At 44.2% G+C, this 20,380-nt stretch overlaps 1 protein-coding gene across 6 annotated transcripts in view; it reads left to right on the top strand.

Moving 5' to 3' along the window:
• CHD7 (chromodomain helicase DNA binding protein 7) overlaps positions 1–20,380 on the top strand; it is a 143,756-nt gene that overhangs the window by 11,766 nt on the left and 111,610 nt on the right. The gene's annotated exons all lie outside the window — the stretch shown is intronic.

Below are 20,380 nucleotides of genomic sequence, written 5' to 3'. Positions count from 1 at the left end.
ATTCCCTGCATGGAAGGCAAAGTACAGTACCGTATCAGTGCTCAACAGGATTAGTATGTGTAGGAATTTGTCTAACTTATAGTTAGCAATTTCTGCATGTTTTATGAGCATGTCTTTGTTGAATCACTAATACATGCAAAAGTTACATTTCCATAATTAGTAAAGTGATGCAACATGTCTGGCACCACTGCTTCGCTTATAGAAAGTTTGTGCTCAGTTATGGAATCTTTGAGGTTTATATTTCCATTCTGGGTTACCTTAAGAGAAAAGAAATGAACAAATCTTTCTTCCGTGAGAATGGTACAGCTCTCACATCCCTTCCTTCCTGATGAAACACCATGTGCAGGCATATTGTTGCAGCTCTTTTTACCTGAGCTAGGAGGAGCATCATATGACTTTCCTTGTTTTAATTACTAACAGATGGAGCTGGGATAGAATCTCAGTGCTACTTCTGTCTGCACCAAGAGGACAGTACCAATGGAGGGAGGAATGGGCAATCGGTGAAGGGAGAGGTGAATGAGTGGATAAGCAATAGGGATTGCTTGGAGAATAGCCAAGGCTTGAAAGATATGAGCCTTTTGGTGCACCAATTGCTCATGGCCAAAACAGCCACACATGAGTTTCATCCACTGCAGGTACAGAGCGCGCACACAGACACAAATGAAGAAACATACCACGTTCATTCCCATTGCTGAGAGGGGACATGCCTTCCTATCCAGGAAACTGCCGCTATTTTCCTGTAAATGGTGTGATGGAGAGAGGAGAGGAGGCTTCCATCCCACAAGTTGCAAAAAGGCACAGCAATATTCAGCTGGTGCATACTCAAAAGCCTGGTAGGGAGGGAAACTTCTTTCAGTGGAGAAAAGAAGGGTGCTTCTTTTATTATTATTTCGTTTCCTTTAGCAAAACTTGCGGAAAGGTAGCCATATAGCCTTTCTTCCCTATTCTCCATTGAAGAAAGAAAAGGGTTTTTTTTTTCCCTCGCCATGAGTTGAGGTTTTGCAAAAGAGACAGCTGAAAGGGGGGGGGATGACTAATGGGAAGGAAAGAAACCACCACTTTTTCTCATGGGTGCATAAAATAAAGAAGGCAGCTTTTATTTCCTCTCATTAGGTCCCCCCCCAAGAGGTAACAGAGCAATGAGGTCCAAATTTTGTTTTTTGTGTGAAAGCCTCAACTCAGAGCAAGGCCATATTTTATTTTCCTAAGAGTTGGGCTTTTCACCCTGCTGCACTAGCATCATTTTCTCCTTGCTGTTTCCTGTAAAAATTGAAGTAGGGACACTGCCCCTTGTTTTCTTCACAGAGAAAAAAAGGGAGTGTGGTCTCTTTCCATTCCTGTCAGACTTCGCAGAAAGCAGCTGCGAGGTGTTGCTGTGCTTTTGGAAAAGCAAAGAAATGGAAGTCCAAGTTTCAGGAGGAAAAGTACCTTTTACTTTCCTCCCTAGAGAACCAAGGAGAAAAGGAGAGGTACCCCCCCCCAAGCAGGGCTTTGGGTGGAAGCACAGGTGTTTGCCAGATGAGGGAGAGGTATTTGCAAGTGGATTTATCGAACTTTGCCATCCTTGCAGCTGCACGCTCTCTCCCTCCCTCCCTCCCTCCCTCCCTTAATCTAGTCTATTGCAGAAAAAACCAGCAAAGACCAAGAGATGTATCAAGTAGTCTTGTGTATAATATATGTATAGCACTTTTTAAGTTTTCAGCACTGTTTACATAATAATAATAATAATAATAATAATAATAATAATAATAATAATTTGTTATTTATACCCCGCCCATCTGGCCGGGTTCCCCCAGCCACTCTGGGCGGCTTCCAACAAAACAGAAATTCTAAAATACAGAAATCCATCAAACATTAAAATACAGAGATCCATCAAACATTAAAAGCTTCCCTAAACAGGGCTGCCTTGAGATGCCTTCTAAAGGTCTGGTAATTGTTGTTCTCTTTGACCTCTAGTGGGAGGGCATTCCACAGGGTGGGAGCCACTACCGAAAAGGCCCTCTGCCTGGTTCCCTGTAACTTGGCTTCTCGTAGTGAGGGAACCGCCAGAAGGCCCTCGGAGCTGGACCTCAGTGTCCGGGCAGAACGATGGGGGTGGAGACGCTCCTTCAGGTATACCGGACCGAGGCCGTTTAGGGCTTTAAAGGTCAACACCAACACTTTGAATTGTGCTCGGAAACGTACTGGGAGCCAATGTAGGTCTTTCAGGACCGGTGTTATGTGGTTTCGGCGGCCGCTCCCAGTCACCAGTCTAGCTGCCGCATTCTGGATTAGTTGTAGTTTCCGGGTCACCTTCAAAGGTAGCCCCACGTAGAGCGCATTGCAGTAGTCCAAGCGGGAGATAACTAGAGCATGCACCACTCTGGAGAGACAGTCAGCGGTCAGGTAGGGACTCAGCCTGCGTACCAGGTGGAGCTGATAAACAGCTGCCTTGGACACAGAGTTGACCTGTGCCTCCATGGACAGCTGTGAGTCTAAAATGACTCCCAGGCTGCGCACCTGGTCTTTCAGGGGCACAGTTACCCCATTCAGGACCAGGGAGTCCTCCACACCCGCCCGCCTCCTGTCCCCCACAAACAGTACTTCTGTCTTGTCAGGATTCAATCTCAATCTGTTAGCCGCCATCCATCCTCCAACCGCCTCCAAGCACTCACACAGGACCTTCACCGCCTTCACTGGTTCTGATTTAAAAGAGAGGTAGAGCTGGGTATCATCAGCATACTGATGGACACCCAGCCCAAACCCCCTGATGATCTCTCCCAGCGGCTGCATATAGATGTTAAAAAGCATGGGGGAGAGGACAGAACCCTGAGGCACCCCACAAGTGAGAGCCCAGGGGTCTGAACACTCATCCCCCACCACCACTTTCTGAACACGGCCCAGGAGGAAGGAGCGGAACCACTGCATAACAGTGCCCCCAGCTCCCAAGCCCTCTAGACGGTCCAGAAGGATGTTATGGTCGATGGTGTCAAAAGCCGCTGAGAGATCCAGCAGAACAAGGAAACAGCTCTGGTTAATCTAAGGTAGTCCTTAGAGCCTGCTACCCTTGTTTCACCTTCAAATTATTTTGTACTTTTACTATAGCATTCCTCATTTCATTTCACCCAACTCTCTGCCTCTGAATCCAGTCCCTATTGGTTTCCTTGTTGTTTCACCCAACCCTGCAGAGGAAGTGGTTTGGATCCAGAGCACTTCCTCCAGCCTTCTCAGCTGCTCTAGGGAGTTTCCGACGACAAATTCTATAGTGCAGCCAATCCCAGTGGGACTCTCTGTCAGCAAGTATTAGCTGATCAGGGCTGACAGGGAGCCTTGCTTGCAAAGGAATAATCTGGATCTCATTTTAAACTCCCATTGTTTCTTGGTAGCCACGTCTGTACCTCTTCACATGTGATGTCACCTGTGATGTCAGATGTGAGCCAAGTGGCCGTGGTTTGTGAGAAAGGCCTTGCTGGCCAACCTACATCCCGTGCCTGGCCTAATTAGGCCCACAGGCCAGAGGTTCCCCACTGCTGCTATAGCTACTATGCTGTGCCAGTCATTGCGAAGTGTATGAGATGGGCACACTTCATCAGACACACAGTCCTCATCTCTAGCTGTCACACAAAGTCTGGAGAGACAATGTAAGAGTGCAACACTGGGAGAAAAGTCAAACCATTTGAGAGTTACAGTGTTTGCTGTGACTGCAGAAACCAATAAGGGAGAGATAAGCATCAGCCCCCGCCTTGGCACCCGTCCATGCTAAGGTGGCAGCAGCCTCAGGCGGTGGTGGTGCCTTGGCATAGGTGGGTGATTTCTTTATACCTCTCCGCTCAGGGGCGCACGGCTGCCTGTGCCCCATAACAGAGCAGTTTAACAAAGCCCCCACCTGCCGAGGGGGGGCTTTATCAGCTGAGAAGCCCCCTTGGCAGAGGGACTTTAGTGGCTGCTGTTTCACCTGAATATACAGTCAGGTGAAGCAGCCTCGTGGTCTGGCCCTGGGTGATGTATTGATACATATTGAGACCTTTCATTTTTAAATTGGCTTCCTGGACACTTTGGGACTAAAGGCATTGCATTAGCTGTCAGGATGGCAACTCAGTTTGCCATTAGGCACACAACATCCCATTTTGCTTTTCTTCAGTCTAAGCTAAAGTTAACAGTGGCAAAAGCTGTGGCAAAGCCCAAAGAGCAACATACTCTTTGAGCTCAAATCAATATGCTAGCTGCGGTCAAGCGTATCTCTTGACATACAAGTAGGAGGTTTTCTTGATTTAGCTAAGAGTCGATGGAGATCTATATTCACCAGTATATTCTGTGGGGGCGGGGCATGTGTGCTTTGCAGGTCCCTTCTCACTGTTAAAAATATGTTGCTTAGGTAGCCATGCTTTTAATGCTCACCAAACTGCTGCAAACCCAGCCAGCTTGTCTGTGCTATGTGACCTAGCTTCCTTTTTATGCTGCTGTTTTAAAAATCTACTCTACCTACCAGTCCAGCAATAATAACCACTCTTGTTTCATCTTCACCCCAATATAGATTCAGCCCATCATTGAACTAATCCTTTGCCGTGTCATAAAACAAGCTCAGTATAGGAACATCTGTGAATCACTTTACCACAAATAGGATAATTAAAAAGGCAAACTATCTGGATAGGTGTCAGTGGGATTTGGGAGCTAACTGCCAAATATTACCCCATCACATATCTTACCATGTAGTCATAATGGGCTGAATTTAGTGACCTTGATATAAAATTATATTTTCAGTGTCTTGTGACTTGAAAAGCTTGTGTGTACACCAGCATATAATGGTTTATGAAACAGCAATAAACCCTGATTAAAATACTATAAAAATAATACATAACTTGCTTTTCAAAGATGGTCAAACAGCATTATTTATATGACACCCTATAACAAACATTCTTTGGGTTGTTTTCAACATAAGTATAGCGTGAATGCAAAAAAGTAAAGGGAACTGTTTTAGCCTATTAGAAAACTTTTAAAATTTACCTTAGAACAACACTTTCAGTAGGCCAACAGAAAATGTTCACAAGAGTGTGTACTTGTGAGAGTTCTCTACAACTCTTCATCAGACTGGAATAGATGGTAAACCAAGTTGGGGTGCCGATAGAAGAAAAATCAGAAGCCACTCTGAAGATTGAATCTGGGAGGAGGTAGTGGACATTCCAATGGCTAGCTGCACATTTCAGGTTCTACCAAGGTCCTCTAGGGCAGAGAAATATATAGCTGTCAACAGATGTATCTCTATTCTTAGGGGAAACACAAAAGTTTTTTGGTAGTTGGAAAACAGGAATAAAGAGAAATTACATAGTTTTTATATTAGGTAGTGTGCTTGGTTAAAAATTGGTGGAAACTGTAACTTTACCAACAGTTGGAGAGGGTTTTTAAATACTCTGACCAGATGCAGGCTTGATGACTTCACCCTAGCCAACATTTTTCTTCCCCCGTCCTCTGTTCTGTTCACGGTCTAGTCTGATCTAGACTTTTAGACAACTATAAAGCTCTATATTTTCTTAGCTTGGGCTTTCCTATTTTCATTTTCTACTTTATTGTTGCTTGCTTTTGCATTTGAGTCTGTTTTAAATTTTATACATTGCTGTGCATTCTTTTCAGTGATCGGTTGGCTTCAGCACTGGTTTCCAACCATGATAATGTGTATCAATCTTTTGAGTAAGCAGTTAGGGCAATTATGGAATGAATGGGCATTATTTACCCAGGAATTGATTATATAGAATCATAATAATCTGACTCTTATCATGTTGAGGAAGGTGGTGCATATTAATGATACAAAATAAATGCCACCTTTCTGGAAAGAATGCTGAGTGTTAAGAGCATAATTGCTGTAGATGCCGTGAACAGGGAACCTAATATTATATTTCTTGTTAATGCTCTATAAAACAAACTTCTCCCTGCATTTGTGTGTTCCTGGATGTTGGGATACCTTTCATGTGAGGAAAGGCTAAAGAACTTTGATTTTTTGGAAATTGATAATCTAGGAAGGATGTGATTAGATAAGGGAGAGAAACTTTTCTTTCCCTCTCAGCTTGGAATCTCACTATGAAGTTTATTGTCAGTTAGTTCAGGACAGTCAATACGAAGACTTTCACACAAGTCTTGTGAAGAGAAGCTTATTGTAGTACTATGGTATGGCGACAAATGTAAAGATTCTCTAGTCCTAGGTCCCAAAATTTCCATTGCCTGCCAGTGGGAGTGTTCACCTGTAATAAGCTTGCTAATTTAGAGAGATCTTTTAATTTAGGTTCTTGTTTGTTTGAGTTGAGTGGTAGCTGCATGGTGATATTTGATTGTGATTCAGTTCTATGGCTTTGTCCGCATTTCGCAGCCTTATAAGCTATAGACAACATAGTTATCGTTCATACCACAGCTGCTTGTTCACTAGCAGCTGTTTGGTCTCTAGTATAGCTCAGCTGGTTCCTATTTGAAAGGTTTTGAATCTATCAAATTTCAGTATCTGAACTGGTCATTAATAAGAGCAAGTAAGGTGTTCCAGGTACAGTATTATTGTTTATTAAACTTACTAGTCACTTTGCACAAGCATCACAAAGCGACTTAAAATATCACAATGCAACATATGAAAAATAAGAAAAGTAAAAGTGAAGCACTATATGTGGTAACCAAACCATAGAAACAATTCCACCATCTCCTAGCCTAGATCTGACTACAATGGATAGCCGGCAAAGGAAATTTATACACCACCAGCTGTTGCAAAGGGAAAAAAATTAACACTCAGGTGTCTGGGAGAAAAGAAATGTATTTACCTGGTGCCAAAAAAGATGTTGGTGTTGAGCCTGCAGCCAGAATCTAGGCAGAACCAGCAACTAACTGCTTTTGCATTTCAAGTCTCGTATTACAGACTGTATCAAGTGTTGTAATATTAATGTATGAATGAAAGTTGTGAACTTAGCTAGAATTGTAGTCAGTGACACAAACAAGCTTGTACATTGTCCAAATCCATTTGTTTTATCAGATAACAGTGTTGAGGCTGCACTACTACTTAAACTGGGTTTGAATGTATGTGCTTCATCATAGATGGCTCCACTTTTTTCTATGTACAGACAACCTCCCCCCCCCCCAACTTCTCTAATAACATGGTGCTGTATTTAGCATAGTGATTCTTCTGTATGGAAACTGCTTTGGTTGCCCTGTATGATTACATTTTTCAGGAGAGAGACAGGGGAAATGTTTCTTGACCACCTGTGGATTTTCAAGTTGCTGCACTTGCATCGTTTGGAAAATTAAAAGCCTGAACATAAGCATTTTGTTTAAAATCAGAAATGTAGCTGTTCCAAAATGAGTCCAGGGAGTGATTAAAATGATCTATTTCATTGGGTCTAAGCTCCAATCCATAAGACTGTGCTTGCACATGGTAATTTCCCAAGGCTTCGGCTTACGTCACAGTTTTCTTTACTTTTTAATGACGGAGGTAAGGTATAAGTTCTTGTTTCTTAGAAGCAATTTAGTTGGCAGCAGATATTTCAGATGTGGTTAGCATGAATGTCAAAAGATAATTGATAATTTCTATAGCCATATTTCATACAGAAATATTATTTAGCACTTTGTATGTACAAAAGAATATTTGTTGTCTGTACATATTGGAAAAAAGTGTTCCTGGGCAACTTAGCTGAGCTGTTAATGTTTTGATGTTTAGGGTTTCATCATGCAGTATGTAGTATTTCTTTCATAATGAGTAATGTGAAATGCGAAATTATGCTTAATGCTTCTGTTCTGCATGTCAGAAAATGAATGAAGCAGCCATGCATTAACAACCACAGCCCAGTGCAAAGCCTCCAGCTTACTGTTGTGACCTTTGCCCTTTTGTATCCTGTGACACTCAGCTTGTCTTTGTGCTCAAGTTTATTCCTGATGGATATGTTTCCCTCCCAATCACATATGTGGTGCTCTTGTAGAGAGAACAGATAAATTATTTTCAGCTGCAGCCCTGCCAAGCTTGAAAAATGAACGTTCCTTGTGTGCACAAGAGGAGCTTGTTTGAGCAGGGCCCTCTATAGCATGGCAAGGACAGAGAGAAATCTCAGTAGTCTTCTACAATGTGAAAAGCATAGGCTTTCAGATCCTTTTTAAATGCAGGAGAGGTAGGAAATTGCCAGATGATTTAGTTAATGAATGACAAATGCAGGAAATGTACAAAAACTTTGTCCAATAATGAAAGTAGTAAGTTGTGCTTGATGCTTTTTCAGGACCTTGGGATGTAGCTATTAGCCTTGCCTCTTGAATTGTCCCCTAGTTTAGTGTCAACTTTATACGACATTGTAATTGCTGTGAGATTTTGATGTTGGATGGCAGCAATATAGCTTTTTCTGTCCCCACACTCCATTTTGTTCTGGTCATTTTGACATAACTGTTGCATATTCATTGGATCAGTAGCTTGAAATAGATAGAAATAAGGTTTATTTCACTGCTCACTTTCTTCTTGAGAAATACTGCAAATGTAAAATACAAACTGTATTCTGAATGTTTAACATTCCTATGAAGGTTTTGAAAACAATCCCTGACATAGTTTTAATGTCTCCTTTGACCTCCTGGTAGCTTGTGTTACCAAAGCATTTTAATATTATAATCAATTTAGCATTGGTCTTTACTGATGAGCTTTCTGGCTCTATAGCCTAGTTTTAAAAGCTCACCACACCTTTCTACATTTCTCAGTGCACTGAAGTATAAGGGCTTCTAACTTACTTAAAATGTTGATATTTATAATTTGACATTATTTTAAATTATTTTTTAAATTTAATTTAACAATTTTGATTTTGGGGGATTGTTAAACTTTGGGTGGTATTCAGCTACCACATCCCAGCAGCACAAGTATTACCACTTGCACAACACAAGTCTCCTCTGTTCCTGCTCCATCCCTTCCCTAAGATCTGCTCTGAAGGGTTGGGGAAAACCCTAGAAAAAAAAATTAAGGGCGTACAGAGGGAGAAGAGGGAGCAAAGTTCTATAGTGCAAACAGAAATACTTGTGTTGACAGAATTGCTTACTTAGCACTACGTTTAATACGATCCCTAGTCTTTTCCTGGAGTCATAAGATAATGATTAATAGTATTTCCTGTTTAGAGCTGTGGGTTAAGGTTAATTGGCATTGGGGTACCAGGTTTTTGGGGCCTGTGGGTAGATTTGTACACACAATCTTCCATTGGCTGCAGTGGAATGCTTCTTTCAAACATAATTTCAGTGAGTGGAGGGGCTGCTATGAGTACCAGGGACGGCTTCTTTGGGCACATGAGCACCTGTAGGTGTGACATTGGCAACCCCTTACAACAGGCATAGGCAAACCCCGGCCCTCCAGATGTTTGGGAATACAATTCCCATCATCCCTGACCACTGGTCCTGTTAGCTAGGGATGATGGGAATTGTAGTCCCAAACATCTGGAGGGCCCGGGTTTGCCTATGCCTGCCTTACAAGAATATGGTGTATGTGTAATAAAGGTAAAGATAAAGGGGCCCCTGACCATTAGGTCCAGTCGTGACCGACTCTGGGGTTGCGGCGCTCATCTCGCATTATTGGCCGAGGGAGCCGGCGTACAGCTTCCAGGTCATGTGGCCAGCATGACAAAGCCGCTTCTGGAGAACCAGAGCAGCACACGGAAATGCCATTTACCTTCCCGCTGTGGCGGTACCTATGATGTGCTTTCAAACTGCTAGGTTGGCAGGAGCTGGGACCAAGCAACGGGAGCTCACCCTGTCGCAGGGATTCGAATCACCGACCTTCTGATCGGCAAGCTCTAGGCTCTGTGGTTCAACCCACAGCACCACAGTATCATAGCCACTTGTCCGGCAAGCTTTGTCTAGTAAGAGTTGCCTTCAGGTGACTTAACAAGTTCCCATTCTCCTGCATATCAGGCTTTCTGTCGTCCTGCAAAGGGGACACATTCTGGAGTTTTCACACTGGGGTTTATTAGGCTTAGTAACCCATCAAGCATCCTATTGTGTTCACAAGCAATCTGTTCATTTGGCAATGCTCTATCCCATTGAGAGAAATAGAATATAGTGCCTTCAAGCTGCCAGAGTGCCATCCTAAGGGGGAAGCAGAAAGGGGAAGATACTTGGGAAATCTAGGGCACATGTATATACTTATTTTATATTATTATTATTATTATTATTATTATTATTATTATTATTATTATTATTCTACCTTTATGCCATTTGTGGAACCCAAGGTGGTGTAAATGTGGTTCCCAGACTGACTCCCACCCAGGTCACCTGACCAGACATAGACCTCCCGAGCTCCAGCAAAACAGTGGCCTCATAGTACCTTAAATTGAGCCCAGAAACAAACTGGGGACCAGTGCAAATAGAAAACAATGAGAGTAATGTGTGACTAATGCCTAACCTTATGTGACCTGGAAGGGTGTGTGTGTGTGTGTGTGTTACTTCAAGAGGCAAGGCCTACTCAGTGGTGATAACTCAGCCAGGGAATTCCCTCCCTGTTGAGATTTGACTGTCACTCCCATTATCTTTATTCAGGCAGCTGCTTAAGACCTATTTGTTCTGGCAGGCCTTTGGAGCATAATGGGAGTGGCATCATTTGTTTAAATTAATGCTGATTGTTACATGATTTTGTACATTTATTTTGTTTTGTACCTCTTGTGAGAGGTATTGTTGACACCTGCCTTGAGAGAAAATAGTGTACCTCTGGGGGTGAAGTCACACCACTGCGTTAGCAGCACCGAAGTGACCTACTTCTAGTGCAAGCCTAAACAGTGTGCATGGAGTTCCTGGGCTGCCCAAACAACAACAAAACCCCTCTCAGCTTTTCCAAAGGAAAGTGGAGCAATATATTTGGCACCAGCTTGGCTCAGAAGTTGCCAGAAGGAGGTGTACAAGGCACCATCCAAGCATCTTAGGGACTCCGCTCCAAATTTATATAGGGTTTGCTCCTTAGCCTTTTATTCTCCCAAAGATATCCCGCAATGTAGTGGAGGTTTCCTCCTCCGACCTAGATGGGTTACCTTCCCAGGTTGATGAGCCCCATCTGCCCCTAACTTCCCTCTGCAGCATGTGCACAAAATGCCTTTTTGACAGTTGGAACAGCTATTGGCCTTGTCCACTCAATCTGCGGGAGCCTGTCTTCTCATGCAGGCACCGGAAGTCGCTTCTACGCTGGACATGCTTAGAAGCAACTTCCGGTGCCGGTGCTGCCCGATTTCCGGTGCCCAAACATGGGTAGCGCGGCACCGGAAGTCACTTCTATGCATGTCCGGACATACCCATGTATGGGCATACCCATGTATGGGCACCGGAAATCGGGCGGCGCCAGGACCTAAAATGGAGCCTCCCTGGCAGGTAGGAATTCCAGGGGATTTACGGGATTTTTCCCAATCCGGGCTGCCAGCGGGAAACGATTTAAAATACGGGGGTTTCCCGCAAAAAACGGGAGACTTGGCAGCTATGCTATAGCTTCCATCATGCTGCTTGGGGCAGTGTTGGAAAGAGATATATAAGCAAGGCACCAAATGGAACCTTAAAGCCAAGTTACAGTTGCCAAAACGGAATGATTAATTGCCATTTTTTGGCAAGACAGCTCCAAAGTTTTAGTTTTCAAACGATGATTATCAGTTAAACATCTGGCTACTTCAGATGACAACCTTAAGCTAGGTCAAGAACTTTGAGAACTCAAAGAAGAAAAGTCATTTGATCCAGGGACAGTCCACATATATATTGGCCTATCCCTACCTCTTTTTCTTAATGGTGACACAGACCATTCATAGTGTACGAATATTTTTCACAACTGTGAACAGGGCAGTGGCATGGGGTATGTGAAGACAAGCTACAACAGTTAACTATACCATTGTTCACCACTCCTGCTCAGGTTGCACAGAAAACGCATTTTAGTTCCTGAAATTCATTCCGACTGTGCAGATAAAATATATCTGACTAGTGGAATTCAGCCCGTTTAGAAACGGGCGCTAGAACGCTGCTCTCGTGCAGCGCCGGCATGGGACGGAGCTTCGGAGGTCTCCAAAGCCCCGTGTCATGCGGGAGGTGCGCGGCGAGGGGGGGGGGCGGGAGATATTCTCCGAAACTCCGTCCCATGCCGGCGCTGCGTGTCAAGGCGGCGGGGGGGAGGAGCGCTTCTCAAACCCCCCCCCCCCCCGCCGCCTCGCTGCGGACCTGTCCTTGCTGTCGGCGGCAGAGGGACAGGAACAAAGGAGGAGAAAGCAGCCCTTTCTCCTCCTTCCTTCCTCTCCCTCCGCCGCCGACAGCCCTTTCTGTTGGTGGTGAGGGGAGAGGAACGAACGGAGAGAAAGCAGCCCTTTCTCTCCATTCGTTCCCCTCCCACCACCGCCGACAGAAAGCACAGATCCCGGGGTTGCCGGCTCTGTCGGGTGGGGGGAGGGAGAAGCAATCCGATCCTCTGCTTCTCCCTTCCCCCACCTGACAGAGCCAAATGCCGGCTCTGTTGGGCAGGGGAAGGGAGAAGCCGAAGACCGATCAGATCTTCTGCTTCTCCCTCCCCCCCACCCGACAGAGCTGGCAACCCCGCAGCGGGGGCTTCTCACCGTTTGCCTTCCCCCCAGGGGGAGGCAAACAGCGAAAAACCCCGCCACACCATACTTCGGCTCCGGGACTGGCTTGGCGGCGGCGGGAAGAAGGGGAGGAATTCCTCCCCTTCTTCCCGCCGCTGCCAAGCCAGTCCCCGAGCCGAAGTGCGGCGCGGCGGGTGCTTTTCGCCGTTTGCCTCCCCCTTCACTCCGGGAAGTCAAACAGCGAAAAGCCCCCGCCGCGCCGCACTTCGGCTTGGGGACTGGCTTGGCGGCGGCGGGAATTCCTCCTCTTCTTCCCGCCACCGCCAAGCCAAAGCCGGCTTCCCTCGGCGCCCGCTGCCGCTTCGGCCGAGGAAGCGCCGTCCCATGCCGGAGGTGCGCGGCAAGGCTGCCGGGGGGAGCGCTTCTTTCCCCCGCCGCCTCGCCGCGCACCTCCAGCATGAGACTGGGCTTCGGAGCGGCGGTTGGCGGAGCGGCGGTTGGCCGTTGTCCCGCCGTCCAATCCCTGTATCCCTGGGGCATATGCGCAGTGACCCAGGGACACACGGGACAACTGGACGCAGGGACAACATGGACATTATTATATAGGATAGAATTCTACAGGATGTGGTATTAGTGTGTGAAAAGAGTCAAGATCGAACGATCCCAGGCATGCACCTTCAGATGGTGGAGATATCAGGTGCCATACAGGCATCTTCACTTGGTTGCAAGTGGCCGATAGCCAGGTGCAAAATGCATTTGGGGCCTGGCTACTTTCAAACACTGCCTGGAGACCTTGGATCAACCTACTCTACCTTGTCTTTCTTCACTTCACTCTGTTTGCCCAAAGCTGAATTGTTACCTTGGGTCACAGCCTTCATACTGTTGAGGCCATCACTCAAAGCAGAACACAAAGAAATCAAGACCAGGCTGATGGGAATTCTGTAGCAACTGTCTACAGTTGTGAAATACGTATGGAGGGCATGTGAAGAAGGCAGGGGAAGCTGAGGTGGAAAGTGGAATGGAGATCCCTTACCAATCTTATTTACAAGGCTGATGCAATGCTTGCTCACGAAGGAATATTATCAAAAAGTTAGGTACCTTGTTTTCGATCTTGAAAACTGTGGGCAGCTTGTGGAATGGGGATCAGTGCTGAGGGCAAGAATATTTTCCACCACGTTCTCTTCTGTGTGGGGGAAATAATCCATTTCCATGCATGCTTTTTCATAAATTAATAACATTATACATATGTTACAAGTTAAACTGTGCAGTTCCAAAGTTGTGCTCAACCTTTTCCCAGTGACAGTTCTTAAGGTAGGGAGGTGGGGTGTGGGTGAGAGAAGAACTTCACACTGAAGAGTGGGTGGCAATTTCTAAAATAAATAAAATTGTTATTTCACTTGCTCACCTCTTTTGGCATACCAAAATTAAGGTTACAGTTTTCAGTGCCTTCATTTCTTGCCATTAAAATGTAAGCTATTTAAGGAAAGTGTGCTATTGAGTTGTCATTGTTTACTTGAAACATTGAAAGCATTGAAGCATTGAAAAGGATTTCTAATACTGTAAATGCTTTGAATAGAACATTCAAACTAAATTAATAGTTGTTTTATTCTCTCTCCCCCCCCCCCCTCCGCAATTGGAAAAAGTTTTGTGATACTTGTATACCACTTATACTGCAAGTGGGCTAGGCTACTGTAATGTGCTGTGTGTGGAGTTACCTTTTTTGCCTGGATTGTGCGAAATGTAGTTCAGGGGTCAGCAAACTTTTCCGCTGGTGAGCCGGATCGCCCGCGAGCAGGCACGCTCACAGGAGTACGTGCACCTGTGCCCATGTGCACACATCTGACACTCGTTCCCTGCTGGCTTTTGGAGCCATGGAGGGGGGGAGATGTCTGTGGCTTCCTATTGGCTGCAGGAAGCCGCAGATGCCTCCCCCTCCCCGCCATGGCTCTGAAAGCCGCTCTTTCCCCGCTAGCTTTTGGAGCCATGGCGGAGGAGGAGGAGGAGGAGGCGTCTGTGGCTTCCTATTGGGTGCAGGAGCTAAACTGGTGGACCTCGACTGTCTGAGTGGCTGCAAGGGGCGGGGCCCAGTTTAACGACCCCCTCAGGCCGTATCTGGCCTGCGCGCCATAGTTTGCCAACCCCTTAAGTAGTTGCTTAGGGTGCTTATTACACTAGTGTTCAAAGATCTGCACCGGCTGCCTGTTAACCACTGAGCCAGATTCAAGAAATCAATAATTAGTGAGATTTAACTCTGAAACTATAGTAAAGTTACAAAATAAATATATTCAGGTATTTGAGAGAAGCTATTTGCTAACACGCTAGGTATGTTAAGTGCAAGTTTTTACAGAAAGTATATATAATTTTAACTGATTTTCATAGTTATAAGGAAATGACGAATTTTGAAAATGTCAGAATGGAAATTTCACCAGCTGTTATATAGACAAGGTGGACTAGTGGCTTTTTAAACAACAACTTCTTTTTCTTACTTTTTTTCAGAAAAATGAATGGATAAGCCTCTGTTTTAGTTAGCTAAAGGATAAGTTGATTTGTAGCACATTTTTTAAAGAAATTTTAAAAGGGTTAGAAGTTTGCTGCTTAAGATGCTGTTAATATTTTTTAAATAGTATGTATCTTTTCAGTGCCCTTCAGCAAATAGTGTAGAAGATAGGCCTTTAAATATTATGTATCTGAGAGTCTAGGACCAGTCAGTGCTCCCAGATGTTTAAGCATCTGTGTAAACCCATTATCTCGTTCAATTTTGTGTTCACTGTTTAAAACCGGAGTAACACAAGACTCGGTTACTTTTGCCTTTAAAAATACCCAGTTGTCTTTAAATGGGAAGACAATGATATACGTAAATCTTTTTCACTTTTATTTCAGGCAGCCTGAACATACATACTTACACAATACTACTTTTTTGCAGTCATATTTTAAGGTAAAAAATAGTTGTAAATAGAATACACACTTCAATCATGCTTAAATGGTAAGCATGAGCTCTCAGATACGTCAAAGTGCAAAAATTACATTTTCTTATCTAAACTTTATGCCTCCTTTGTGGTGTTTGAATTTGGTATAGATAATCCATGCAATTTTGTACTCACTATTTTTCCTCTGTGTGTAGTGTTTACTTCAGGTGGCCACTTAAATATTTTATTTGTTTAGAACATTTACCGGTACACTTCACATACTAATTGAAGTTATTGTAGTGGCTCACAAGATATCTGAAAACAAGTAAGTTATTAGGGATGGGCAAAGATGTACACATGTTTCTCCCAGTCCTCAAGGCCAAACTACATACGGCATTGATCATGGTGGTTTCCCTCAAGTGCAGGGTTTTTCTTGCAGAAGTGGCCAGTTCAGAGACTCCTGTCTGGATTTGAACCCGGGTGTGAGAGTTGGGTGGCTTTAGGGTTCACAACAAGGTGCAAAGGCCTATCTAGATCATCTCCCCTCCACACTTTCTGCAGTAAAAAGTGTAAGCAACATGATTAGCATCATGTGTAGGTTGGCTCTCAGATGTTCCAGCTGATACTCTGCTTCCCATGACTGTTTATTACATTTTTTTTTATATCCGTCCTTTCAGGCTACAAATCCTTCCAATCCCCTTTACATGTAACATTAAATTACATTGAAAAAAATCCACAATAAACAATACTGTAATAGCACATAATCAGCTTCTTTCCCACAGGACAGTTTCTGGTAGAAAGATGTGTGAATGTCTACTCAAGTTTCCCACTGGGTCCAGTAGGGGTTTCTCCCAGGAAGCTAAGTAGAGAATTGCAGCCACAATGTCAGGGGTAGGTCATAGAGAAAATGATCTAGTGGATCAGCAAGATACTTGTCTGTAACGGAGTGGGACATCTTCACCCAGGCTACTACTTCTGCTATGTCTTGCAGTTTCTGGCTCCAGATGGAAGAGACACTGTGAAAGCAAAGGTGTTGACAAGTTTCCCCCAGATGTTGCAAACACTTAGGTATTACTGCACATGCTTCAGCATTGTACATAGACCTGCATAGACAGCCCCCAGTATGCTTTCTTCCTGCCTTAAAGGTGTTGGGGGGGGCACATGCACATGTGCAAATGCACACTGCTGGGTAGCTGGGGCCAGTAACAATTCCCAGAAGAATTTTACTGAAGTAACTTCTTAAATTTATTAAATAACTAGATTATCACATACATAAATTCTGGTCTCTTCTTCACATTTTCGAACTTCCACTGCTCTGTTACTGATCATTTTTCTTATGACCTGATTCCACCCCAGGAGCACCACTAGATCCTGCATTTGCTTTTCTAATAGAAAGCTATGCATGCTTACCTCGTTCCAAAAGCATTTGTTGTCGTCCGTTAGCTTTTAAACTGGTGGTGGTTTTGTAATATTTTATTATAGATTGTGCTGGATTGGATTTGTTTGGTTTTCATAATTTGTCGCCTGTTTTTGATCTGTGTTTTAAAGAGATGTACGTAGGTAAGGAATATCAATTTTAGGTTAATATTTCCAGCAGATACAAGTCAACAACCTCTGAAAGCTCTCAAGTGGGTTTTGAAGACAACAGTCACCTCCTGTTCTAAATCACTCTCCTCTAGAGGTTCCACTTAGCTCGCATGGCTTATAGGTCTACCACTGTTATCCACAAATCTGTCTTTTTAAAAGCCATCTAAGCTGTGCTTCTCAGTTCCATAAAACTCAGCATTTATATAGCACTTTGAATGTTTTAAAGTGCTTCATAAACATTATTAAGTAGTCCTTGCAATATCTCTGTAAGAGAGGTCACTATAACTATACAAGTGAAACATGTAATAAAATATTGCAGTGTATTCCCACCCTAGGAATACTCTTGTTCTAATCAGGCTGGAGCTCTTTGGTGCTGTTCAGGGCTTTTGGGGTGAGGAGGTAGGGAAAGGGAAAAGGACACACACTTCTAGGCCTTCTCCAGCTGTCCTTAGTATTGCTAGGTAGCTCAAGTTTGGGGCTAACTGCCACTCCCAAACCTGAGCATTCACCCTCTCCCTCCCTCCTCCATTTTCCTAGATGCTAGAGGTCCACTTCCCTCATTTATCTGAGATCCCAGGAGAAACGCCAAGCAGTCTGCTCAGTCTTCCTCTTTCACATCAGTGTCCAAACAAGCATCTATAATGACATTTATTTCCAGATGGGCTGGGCAATATTTGCTTTCCAACATCGTAATATATCGCCAGCTAAACCTCTCCCGAGATATTATGATATCAGAAAGAAGGAAAGAAGGTGGGGAGGAAGAAAGCAGTTGCTGGCCATACAGATAATCAGTGTCACCATGCACAGCTTCTGCCGCTTCCTGGTGAGGCCAGGTGGGTGGCGCTACCCTAGGTGGAGTACCCTAGCTGGGGCACCACATGGCATGGCACCTCATGCAGACGTGGAGCCCCGGAGCACTGCCAGCATCCCCGCAGCTGCCAGTCACAGCTCACCCTGTCACTATCCTCTCGCTGCACAAGCAGCGGCTACTGGGAGCCACCATTCTGCTCAGCAATGGGGGCACTAACAAAACATGTTCTGCTTAGTGACCAGTGCAAGGAGGAAGGGAGGAAGCAGCCCACCAGCTCTCATGCGGCCAGAGAAATAAGTGAAGGCGCTGGCTGTAAGGCAGGCAAGCCCCATTCGCTTCTCAGCCTACCAAGATTGGCGGCTGGGCTGCAGAGGAAGGGAGGGAGTGGGAGACCAACAGGCGGCCTGATTGAAATGTCAGGAGTGAGTGGGAATTCGTGATTGCCTTCTCCAAAATTCCGAAATCTCTCACAATTTCAACTTTAAACTGGTTTCAGGCAATATTTATATCCCCCGGCTTTAATTTATAGTTTGTTGGTTCTTTTTAGTGGGCATGGAGGGTTTTCCTTATATGTGGGTTTATTTGTTTTATGCCATGTTGTTAATGGCTTCCTTAGGCCTAGGTGGTGTTGAGGTGATAAAACCAGCAACTAAATTATACCTCTTCAAGTTGTGGGCTGCAGGGCTGTCTCAAGCCGGTCGGGCTCCCGGGCGCCGTGGCGCGGAGATCGCTCTGGCGCCCCCGCCCTGGTGGGCGGCTTCTGCACAGCTTTGCCTCCTGCCGGCCCAGTGCCCTGGTGCCCCCACGCCACCGAGACTACCCCTTGCAGTTGTTATTCATTCATTGTTACTACTGAGCTTATGATACAGAAAAGTTTCCTCAAGGTAAAGTCCAATCCCACAGCACTGAATTTTTCACCTCAGTCAGTATTGTACCATTAATTTCATGACTAAATCAGAAGGTTTTTTTTAAAATATGCGATTTGCTTTTTATTTGCTTGCTTGTTTTGTTTTTGTTTTTTTTAAAACTTGTAAGGTGTAGTACAAATCAAGTCGGAAATCTTAATGACCTCTAAGTGTTCAGTGAAACTTGATTACTTGTTCTAAACATTTCTACATTGGTTACTCGTAATTACCCCATTTTTGCCAGGGAGTTCAGAAATTACATTCTTCATTCAAAAAATTAGTTACAGGTAGGTAGCCGTGTTGGTCTGAGTCGAAGCAAAATAAAAATTCCTTCAGTAGCACCTTAAAGACCAACTAAGTTTATATTTTGGTATGAGCTTTCGTGTGCATGCACACTTCTTCAGATACGATATCTGAAGAAGTGTGCATGCACACGAAAGCTCATACCAAAATATAAACTTAGTTGGTCTTTAAGGTGCTACTGAAGGAATTTTTATTAAAAAAATTGTTTGCAGAATAAGCTAGTCTGATCTGGGTGCCGTCTTCCTTGTCCTCAGAAGCATATTGGCTGTATATGTCTTCTATGACCTTAACAATTCTTTATTAAATAATCAAATAATCTGGTACTAATCAGGAAGTTTCCAGTTTGAATTTCACTTCTGCTATGAACTTGCTAGGCAGCTTTGGGCAAGCCATATGTTCTCCGCCTTGGTTACCTTGTCTGCAATATGGCAGATAATACTGACTTAGCTTTACAGGGTTGTTGTAAGGATTATGTCTATGGTAATACAAGTAAACACTTGAAAGCAGTAGCCTGTATCCAGTGTTCTCTGTCTGCTAGCAGAAGACCTATTGTGTTAGTGTGTGGTTGAGCTTTAACAGAAGAATCCAGTGCAGCATTTGCACTAGTGGAAACTCATCGTGCAACAGATTGTGCATTCCATTGTGCCACAGAGTTACCAAGAACTTCTTTACGCATTCTGGTGTGCATCAGTGTTCTGCTGGTGCAAGCCTTTTCACCAGCAGAGCCAATGTATTCATAGAATCTTAGAGTTGGAAGGGACCCAAGGGTCATCTAGTCCAACACCTTGCAATGCAGGAATCTCAGCTAAAGCATCCATGACAGATGACCAGCCAACCTCTCCTTCAACCACCAATGAAGGAGAGTCTACAACCTCTCATGGGAGTCTGTTCCACTGTCAAACAGCTCTTACTGTCAGAAAGTTTTTCCATATGTTTAGTCGTAGTCTCCTTTCTTGTACAGTAACTTGAATATTGTTTAGTGACTTTAATTTAGTGCTACATTGGATACAAATGTTAAGAATTAAGCCTGAATGTTGCATTAATACAGAACTCAATATCCTGTTTGCAACTTCATTGCGTATCGAGTGTGCCTTATAATTTATTTAAATGTGTAGTTAGTTAACTGAGCAACAGGATTTTGTGACTACTAGAAGAAATTAACCTTAAGAGCTAGGCATATAACTGACTTAGCTTATTGTAGTTCTTGCTGCTGCTTGCTCACTCATCTGATTACTCTGCTCGGGGGAATAAGGTTAAGGACATGCTGTTGGTAAGTAGAGCATTTTCAGGGTTTTAGTTCAGCAGATGGGCTGTTTGGCTATATTCATACATTTGACTGCCTGCTGTGGCAGCTGCCTCAGCTGCCTG

Source organism: Zootoca vivipara, chromosome 8, assembly GCF_963506605.1.
Source record: "Zootoca vivipara chromosome 8, rZooViv1.1, whole genome shotgun sequence".
Taxonomy (NCBI): Eukaryota; Metazoa; Chordata; class Lepidosauria; order Squamata; family Lacertidae; genus Zootoca; species Zootoca vivipara.
The sequence above is the reverse complement of the archived record's forward strand: the minus strand, read 5'-3'. Positions and strand labels throughout refer to the sequence as shown.